Source organism: Bactrocera oleae, chromosome 5, assembly GCF_042242935.1.
Source record: "Bactrocera oleae isolate idBacOlea1 chromosome 5, idBacOlea1, whole genome shotgun sequence".
Classification (NCBI taxonomy): domain Eukaryota; kingdom Metazoa; phylum Arthropoda; class Insecta; order Diptera; family Tephritidae; genus Bactrocera; species Bactrocera oleae.
Genome location: NC_091539.1, coordinates 22,615,246 through 22,625,323, shown reverse-complemented (window position 1 = coordinate 22,625,323; position 10,078 = coordinate 22,615,246). Strand labels below are relative to the sequence as shown.

Genomic DNA, 10,078 nt, shown 5'->3' with positions numbered 1-10,078 from the left:
GTATGATTTGTACTTCAGAGTACATTACATATATGTATTTATTATAAAGAACCATCATTGGATTTATAATTTGTCGGATTACAAGGTACTCTTTTATAAAAAAAATCGGACAAATTCGATAGTTCGACACTGCCCTGCAAAATGATTGTCGGACTACCGGGGGTCCACTGTATTGATATTACTTCGTATATTCTTCTGAAATTGAATTAGAATTATTTTCCGCGCTCTGATTTTATGTTTGTAGCGGACTCTGTGAATCAATCTATATATATATATACTATATAAGTTTTTCGTCAATATGTTATTATTACCGAAGTATCATTTATTCCCTCCGTGGATCCGAAACTGCGAACAACCTACGACAAAGCGCCACAACATTGTGTTGTTGGTACAAAATCCAAGCAGTGCCGAAAAAAAATAACGAACGGCCGCCGATTGTCTCCGCTTCCCTTGCCGCTCTAACAGCTTTGCCTACAAATCATTGTAAATGTGTATGTTTATATATGGGCATGCATACATATTGACGCAGATTTTTGTACGCAACTGAAAAATATTTTAAAATTGGAAAATATTTTAAATCGACAAAAGCTTTGTTGCCACTTTTGTCCCTTTTTTCTATGTTTTGCGGGGTTGTCACTTTTCCGTTCTAGAAAGAACATCAGAAAGTTGCTCAATTTATGATTTTTAGCTTTTGCCATCGTCGCGAAAAGACGCTTGTACGAAAACGCATTCTCGGGGAGATGTTGGAGTATCTGTTTTTAGGAATGAAGTGATAAATGAAAATGTTGTTGTTGAGGGATTTACTATATATTTGGGCTTCGGCTGTTTGGCTGACATATTGACTTATGATGATTGTTGTTTTTGTAGAAAAATGTTTGTAGTTTTTACGGGTATGCATTATTTGTTCGGCAATGTCATATATATGTACATATATGGGTGTACATATCAATCAATGCGCGCACATATGGAGTATTGATAAGTGATAAAATTATGATTTAAATTTCTGAATGCGTAAATTCATATGCGCATGTGTAGATATACATATGACTATATAAGATTAATATGATAAAATATGTACATATATGTTGTAAAAAATGTAATCTTTATTAGTAACAATTATAATACACACTATTTTTTAGAAATTCATATTATGTAAAAACTAAATAAAATTGTTAATTAACATAACTTAATAAGAGTCTTATCAGTTTTGCATGCATTCAAAAAAATTCGCATAATGAAATTCATATCAATAATTATGATCTGCTTAGCATTTCTTTTAGTGCAAAGGTGTCATTCCAGTGCTTGACAGCTCTAGAACACGGATGCGATAACGTAATCGGATCGACGATAAATTACCAAAATTAACCATACTGCGAAATTCGTTTTTTCCAGAAGGTTCGAGTGGGGAAGTTTCCAACCTCGTTTCAAAAGCGAATGTTTCAAAAAAAAACTGGTGAATCAAATAAACTTATACTTGACGCTATTAACTAATTATTAAATTATACCATCTTGATAGATATAAGTATGGGGTATATTTTTGAACCATTTAATGTAACTTTCATGGACAAACCGGAAATTTATTTTTACTATGATTGGACCCGATACATTATATAAAAAGTGTACAAAAAAATTTCTTACTATTATACCTACACATACTGCAGGATAAATATCTACTGGAAGTTTATTCACATTACGAATGAAGGCACTTGTATATCTTTTTAGTTGTGTTAAATTCAACTTACACCATCAAAAGCAGCTGCCCTACAAGAACAGTGACAATTATCTGACCGTTAATATGACAGTCACAGCTGAAAGAATTTTATCAGCGCGCAGAACAAAGTTTCTATCATTTTCTTAAGAGCCTTGTGCAAAAACTGATGTAAACAAACGTATGTGTATGAGTTTGCATCTTTCTTTAACACATGGGTATTCGGAATTGATTCACTTTATATCTATACTGCTCACTCTCATTTCTTTTTCTGAGTCATTGCTGACCATAAATCCATCATAGCTGAAAATTGTCAGTTATGACTGAAACGTATACAGTTATGACTGTAAATCTATCACAAGTGTAAAATTCTTTTGCGCAGTAGATAATATAACTTTTATATTTTTAATAAATTCAAAACTTTTAATTTAAATTAGTTATAATAATATACATAAATATAAAATAAGAGTGTAAAAAAATATAATTAAATAATATATTATGAAAAGAAATTTTCACTTAATTCCATGTTTCCTCTCAAAAGCTCTGCTGAACGTGTTTTCCAGTTCCTGAATATTTCGGAATAAAAATTAAAATTAACTAAAAATATAATTTTAATTTAACTTATTAGTAACTTACGTATATTATATTTAAAAACTTATTTTTAATAAAACAATATTTGTTATTGCACAGGAGCACGCAACTCTTTTGGTTTATCGCACAAAATAACAGCTACATAGGTATTTCACAACTTCTCGAAACTTCTATGGAAATGTATGCTGTCTTTTTTCGACGTATACAGAATTTGCATTTGAATTTGGAAAAATCGTAAACATTGACAGTCGTTTTACTGTTTATTTGACTGTCAGTACTAACATAATAAATGTGAGTGTATTCATGAAGGCATTAGCAGTTTGTAGGGTGGTGTTTTATATACATATGTAGTTGTATTCACAACGATTAGGTTCTGTTACAGAGTTAATTGCTTGTTTTGTACGTCTTGAAGACATGAGATTAACTCATTTCCGATTTCACGCTCTTTGGCGAAATCTAATCTAATAACGGTTAAAAATACCATTCAAGTAAGATGATGTTTCCAGTTCATTACAACCGTCATCATAATCATATAAGTCATTGTTAATGTGCGTATGACGACATGTTCTTTCGTGTTGACTGACGTATATAATGGAATGAGGTGAATCGGTGATCCAATCCCTTTTTATCAGTTGACGCGTCCATATTTTGGTGAAGATAGTTGTGATGTCCTCATGTGGGATGTCTTCATGCACGGTGTAATTCTGTTAGTGTTCTCAGGTGAGGGGTGTTTTATTAAGGTGTGCCAGTTCTTCGGGGTAGAGTAGTGTGTATGGGTACCCAGGCTTAGGTGGGCGTATATGTATAGTGCATATGTACTGAAGCTTAGCTCATTTAAACAATTTCCATTCTGACTTTGAGGATGTTCAATGCAGATGATGATTGTGTAATAGAGCCATTTTATTACCAAAATTACTCGAGATTAGTCATATATTTTAAAAAATAAAATTTCGAAAATTTTTAAAACTTGTATTCAGTTTCGTTGAATATGCATTTTCTGGATCCCGTTATCTGACGTAGTTGCTTATTTGCACCTAACATTTTTCTGTGGTGAATATTTATTAATTTACCACTATTAAATAGAGGTATAAGGCTGTGTATCAAACGGTAACATTTTTCTCTGTGCTGAGTTAAACTGAAAAAATTGTACATTCTTCTGTGCCACATGGTAAATAATATGTTCACACTTGAATTACAAAACAAACGCAATTACGTTGGCCTTAGTATTTAAAATATTAAATATATTCGTAAAATGAAAAAAGGTTATATATAAAAAATACCTTGCTTATACTTGCTAGTTACAATATTATTGATATTGAAAAAAATGCATTAATTTAAAGTTTTGTTATTAATCGAAAAGCTTAGGCAACTTGCTAGGATATTACTACACATACTTATATCATGATATATAAATAGATTTACATTAAAGTCGGTTAATCAACTACAAAAGTATTATTTTTACTTAATTCCATCATCTCAATTTTAGTTTGCAACATTTCGCTAAATAATAAGAAACTCAGGAGTAGTCAAGAACTGTCCTTATTGAAATAATAAATTTTGTATATGAATATTTTATAACATAGCTCTTTTGACGTTCGGATTCACCACAAAAAATGTAAAAATGTCACTTTCTTCTGTCATAATTTTAAATTTTCTACCATTTGGCACACTATTTAAATATAAAATTTAATTATTCTTATATTTGCAAGTAATACCCGCTCCTTTACGAATCTTTTTTAAAATAAACTGATTTTGTGAAAGATTTTAAAGTTTTACATATAACCAATATTTTTGGAGCGACATTTCCATAATTTTGCAGAAAATAATAAAATGAATTTATTTAACGCTCACTTCGGCCATCTTGAATGGTAATCAATCCCAGAGCAACCTGACAATTTTCCATAAACCTCTCTCAGCTGTTGCTTGGATTACACCTTATGAGCTGATAGTTTTATTAAAAATGTTTTTTGTAAAAAAATCAACATAATATTATTTACTTCGCAAAGTAATTGGCATTAAGGATAAGTTTGTGGTCAGCAATGCCCAGTAAAAGGCACGAAAGCGGGCAATATAGATGTATAGTAAATAAATTCTAAATACCGATATGTTCAAGAGAGAGATGCAAATTAATGCGTATACGTTGTTTTCATCAGTTTTGGCACACTGCCCATAAAAAAATTGCATGATCTGGCAATGTACAATATACCGAAAATATCGTTTTTAGTATGTGTGCCTAACCGAAAGTGGAGATGTGTGCGATTTTCAGTTTTAACTTTGCACAATAAAATATTTACGTATAGCCAAGACGGTAAACTACCTGCGCATTATCAATTCTCTGTTTTCGCTTTATTCGTACCGCGAAAATAATACGTATTTACCATATTTATACATACGGCATAGAATCTATGCCTATGCTTATATACCCTACATACATTGGGTCAATTACACTATGAAAATTTAGAAAATTATATAAAAAGTTGTAAAATTACAAAAAATAAAATAAAATAATAAACGTTGTAGTAAAATTAACACTACCAGAAATAAAAATAAAAAAAATAAATTTGTACTTAATACATTAAAAGATATACAATTGTAGTTGTACATATTTTCTAAGTCCACATTGGCATACATCCCGCAATACCCCTTGTAACAAACAAGCAGGATTGCGTAAAAAAAACTAAAAGCAGATTGATCTCTTCAACGAGCTCTCAATTGCATTAGAAAATAAACATACATACGCACAAACAATCCGTGCATACTTACGTACAAAGTGTATTGATCTCTTTAACGAGCTCTCAATTTCACGAGCACATAAATATATACTAACAAGTCCGTGTATTAGGGTGTACCTAAATACATCAATATAAGGACATAAAAAGTATTATTGAATTAAAAGTGCGATTGTTAATAATTAAATTAATTAAAGCAATACATTCAAAATAAAACCACAACAAAATCATATTGCTAGTAAATACAGTTTACACTAAGAAAATTTTAATAATTGTTGACAAATATTATAATATACAAAAAAAAATGATGAATGTGGATAAAATTCAAATTACACCTGCAAAAGCTACACGCGCAAGACAGGTTACCACAAAGCAAATAAAAGGCAAAGATATTTGTGCCACCAAATTCATTTCTGAGAGTGACAGATTGACGCGATACTGCACTCGATTTTAATCTTCACCGATTCAAGACAACTTTGAATCGTTATTGAAAATATAAAAACAAAATATTGACAATTTTTGGACTCGTCTCCAAACGGCTCATGACGCCATAGTAGATTATGACGATTCACATTTACCACACAATTTTAAATCATCGGCTTACGCAATATACGAAAACTGCTTAGACCAGTACGAAGAAACAAAAGCTATGATCTCCGATCAGTTAATGCTAATAAAAGCTATTGCACCTACTCCACGTCCGAGAGTAGAATTGCCACAAGTACAAAATCGAGAGGCAAGTTCAGGCATCCACCTAGAGGTGCCCGCATGTGACACAGAAACATTTCATGGAGGTTATGAAGAATGGCGTCCTTCCGGGACATGTTCACTGCCGTATACATCAACCATCCAAAATTATCACAAGCACAAAAATTGTATCACCTCCGATACAAAACAGAAGGTCAAGCAGGCGTAATAGTCAAACAGTTCGCACTTAACGACGAAAATTTCAATTTGGCTTGGGAAGCTCTAAAAGCAAGATATGAAAACGAAAGAATATTGGTCGATAAACAAGTAACGACACTAATAAACTTGCCTAAAATTAAAAAAGAAACAGGTGAAGAATTTGTTAAACTACTATCCACTGTTACAAATTGTTTGCCGGTTCTATCGACACAAAATATTCCCACAGACAGCTGGGACCCTATTCTGGTAAACATATGCACCGCAGCATTACCAGAAAAATCGTTACTTTTATGGGAGCAATCGCTCTCATCACGAAAGAAATGCCCCACGTGGCAACAAATGAAAGACTTTCTAACTACCCAGTACGAAATCGCTGAAAGGGTAGACAAAATATAATTAAAATAAAAATTGTACAACACGACCTAAATAGAAGCTTCGATAGAGCCAAGCTAGTAGCAAAAAAAAATTAAACAGAAGCTTTTACAAAACGCAATCGTTCACATCAGAACAGAACAATCATACGTCATGCGTACTATGCACGAGAGGGCATAAACTACAATCTTGCAAGAAATTCAAAAAATTAAAAATTAAAGAAAGAAACTATTTCGTGAGATCAAAAAAACTTTGTACAAATTGCTTGTAACATGCGCACAAAGATAAAAATTGCAAAAGCAAATTCAATTGCTCATATTGTCGCATAAGACACCACTCAATGCTCCATGACAGCAAATTTCCCATATCACCCCAAAGAAGCGCTTATACAAAAAGAACCACAGGTTTAGTGCTAACAGCAACTGCCAAAAACCGAAATCCCGAAAATTGCCAAAAAGCACCGTGCTGCTCTAAGGCATTAAAAATACAAACGCTACACAGCGATATTCAAAGTAGGGTATTACTACCCACAGCAGTCGTCTCCATCGAGCACCGAGGAGAACTTTTTAAGCTTAGGGCCTTAATAGACCAAGGATCACAACGATCATTTATAGCGTCTAAGGCACAAAATAGGCTAAAACTGCCATCAAAACAATCGAATTTTGAAATTACGGGAATGGGCGGAAAAGTAGTCCAAAACTCAAATAAAATCTGCCCCATTACCCTAATTTCCCCCAAGCGGATAAGCGAATTGTAGCAGAAGCTATAGTTCTACCGCAACTTACTAACATGCTTCCAAGCTATCACATAAATAGCAAGCATTGGCAAAAGGTTTCACACCTAAAGCTAGCAGATCCCAACTACAACACCCCCGCTCACATAGATATTCTAATAGGCAGCGACCTTATACCGCAAATAATGCTTGAAGGTGTTGAAAAAATTTCAACGACCCTTCTAGCCCAAAATACTATATTCGGTTGGATTCTAAGTGGACTAGTTACTGAACCAGTTTCCACATCAACAACTCAAGTTGACGAAAATTCAAAAGAATACCAAAATTCACAATCAAGGAAATTTCGGGAGTTAGAAAAATGTCACCTCATATCAATTACAACCCCAGAAGATCAGTATTGTGAAGACTTCCACAAAGTCACAACTACTCGATCAAATAATGGCCGGTACGTCGTACGACTACCACTAAAGCCACAACCTTCCAACACTCCACAAATTGGCACAAGAAAGTCTTCCAAATATATAACTAAATATACCAAAAGAAAATTTGTTGGACAATAATTTCCAACAATATAAAAATACAGGGGATCCACTGGAATGCGATATCTGACTAGTTTTCATATCGTACTGAGTCAATATCCGCATTATTCGCAATAATAATTTCGACCTCGCAGGATGGCTTTCGCCAATTATGATACAAGCGAAAATCCTGATCACAATTCTCAAATAATCTAAACGATATTCGAATCTCCGGATTTTTGGCCTTAATCGCCCTTTTTTTCCATACAGGTAGTTAGAATGCCAGTTACACCTACGCCAACCATGCTTTCGGCTGTCACTGTGCCGCGCTCTGGGGCTACCCCCGTAGCAGCGCCACGAACAACAACTGCACCAACAGCTCCACGACGTGCCATGCGCCCAATGCCTACTTTAGTTTCGGAGCCGCCTCGCCTCCGCTGCCCGCTCTGTTGCCGTTCACACCGGCTGCAGCACTGCCCCATTTCTTCATCGCCGGCACACTCTTCATCGCCCTCCTCGCCTTTGGCGGCCTCACCATTCTCATTCATTTCGACATCTTCATCATCACCAGTGCCTCGGATGGATCGTACAGCTCACCCTCGGCGGCTTCACCACCCTCACCTTCTTCACCATTTTCAACCTTGACTTCGGTGGCAGCTGCTTCAGCTTCCTCCAACTTACGCTTCTTGCGTTCATTCACCTCGAGAGCGGCGGCGGCGCGTTTTGTGCGATCTTAGTATCGCTCGCCTTCTCGTTAATAAACTTCAAGAAATTGCGATGATGAGAAACGGTGCGAGAATGTACCTCAACGGTCTGTTCTGTATCAAAAAATTTGCCGCATAGTGAGCACTCAAAGCACTCCAATTTCGTAATTAGACCGGAACCAACTGGACGTGTCCAATTGTATTTGGGTAAACGTATATCGACTTCAGTCGGTATTTCATCACTATCAGAGAAGTCTAAAATGCAATCTTCAGGATCGACCGGCAAAGCGACTTCCTCCTCTTCTTGAGTTTCATTTAAATCTTCACCCTCTTTGGTTTCATCAGCGCCCTCTTCACCCGATTTCTTCTCAGCCTCTTCACCTTCAGCAGCCTCTTCTCCCTCCTTCTTGATTTCACCCTCACCTTCAGCCTTCTTGGTAACAGGCTTCTTCCTCTTCTTTTGTGGTGGACGCAAGTCCTTTGACTCCTCCTCTTCGGTATGAATAGTCAATGTATTGCGTTTACGTTCACCAACCTTAGTATTCTTCTCGGCAGCCTTTTGCAAGTGATCATCCGACAACAAATGTGTGTCATAATCAATGCGTGTAGCGAATTCCTTATTTCACTCAATACATTTGGGATGCAAAAACTTCTTCAAACTCAAGTGACCCTCCGATTTACGATGCGCCGAAATATGACTTAATGTGATTCTCGAACGAGTTGGCGTCCCACATATCCTTCTTACACAAATGGCAATAGAACATGTCGTTGGGCACGCTGGCATAGGGTGACTCCTTGCTTTCAGTTTTCTTATCGCCAGAAGGGGTATCCTTCTTTTTGTTATTGTTGGTATTTTTAGCCAAAAGGGGAAATATAGAGTTAACGCCAGTAAATTCTGATCACTCTGACTGTCTACTTCATCATAGACAATGCAATAACGTATAAAAACAAAACATGAAAAGAGTGGTCACAGTGGGTTCTTCCTGTTTTCATGTTTTGTTTTTATACGTTATTGCATTTGCTGAACACCCGATCAATTTCTTCACTTTTTTTGAAGGTTTTGCCCGTTTGTATAAGGTTTTTCACTGCAATGTTTCGAGCGTCCCATTGCAAGGATACAAACGCAATTTTTTTTATTCTCCGTCCTATTACCTTGAAATCAAATTGTTTACAAAGTTTATTGATCACTACTTATTTTACAAACATCGAATGGTATTTGTTCTACGGAATAACATAATTCGCTTGACATTTTCAAATTGAGTACAATACATATAACAGAACATTATTTTAAAAATAATTGGTATAAATATCTTGTGTAGTGCGAAATCTATATCATCATTTGTTTAACGAAGGCCCGCTACTATTTTATTGTTCGAAGATTTATTATTTTTGAACAAAAAGAATGCAATAGTCGACAGCGAAAGAATTGCTTATATGTTTTATTATTGCTCTTTTTCTTATATGTAAATATATACTTGTAGAGTGAAAATCCAAATCAAATTGTCAAATTATGAGAAATAAATTGGAAACTCAGGTTTAATCATTCATTATACTATATTCGCACCGACACAAAATTCGTGTTTTCATAGACAAAAGAGGTTTTCACGCGAAAACTTGTGTTTTCATCCATACAAAATCTGTCAAACGAAAACACAATTTTCGCTGAAAACCCCTTGAAAACTTAAATTCCACTCATTATAATCGGTGCCTGCTCTAGTTTAATCGATATTATTAGAAGACATATTTTGCCAGCCCTAAATGTCAGTTGACAATTTGTTTACATTCCATAATTGGCCTAATTGTAGGGTACAAGAAAC

The 10,078-nt window shown here is 34.8% G+C and overlaps 1 pseudogene; it reads right to left on the bottom strand.

Moving 5' to 3' along the window:
* Positions 1–7,802: 7,802 nt before the first annotated feature.
* LOC106622082 (zinc finger protein on ecdysone puffs-like) lies at positions 7,803–9,138 on the bottom strand (annotated as a pseudogene).
* Positions 9,139–10,078: the final 940 nt, after the last annotated feature.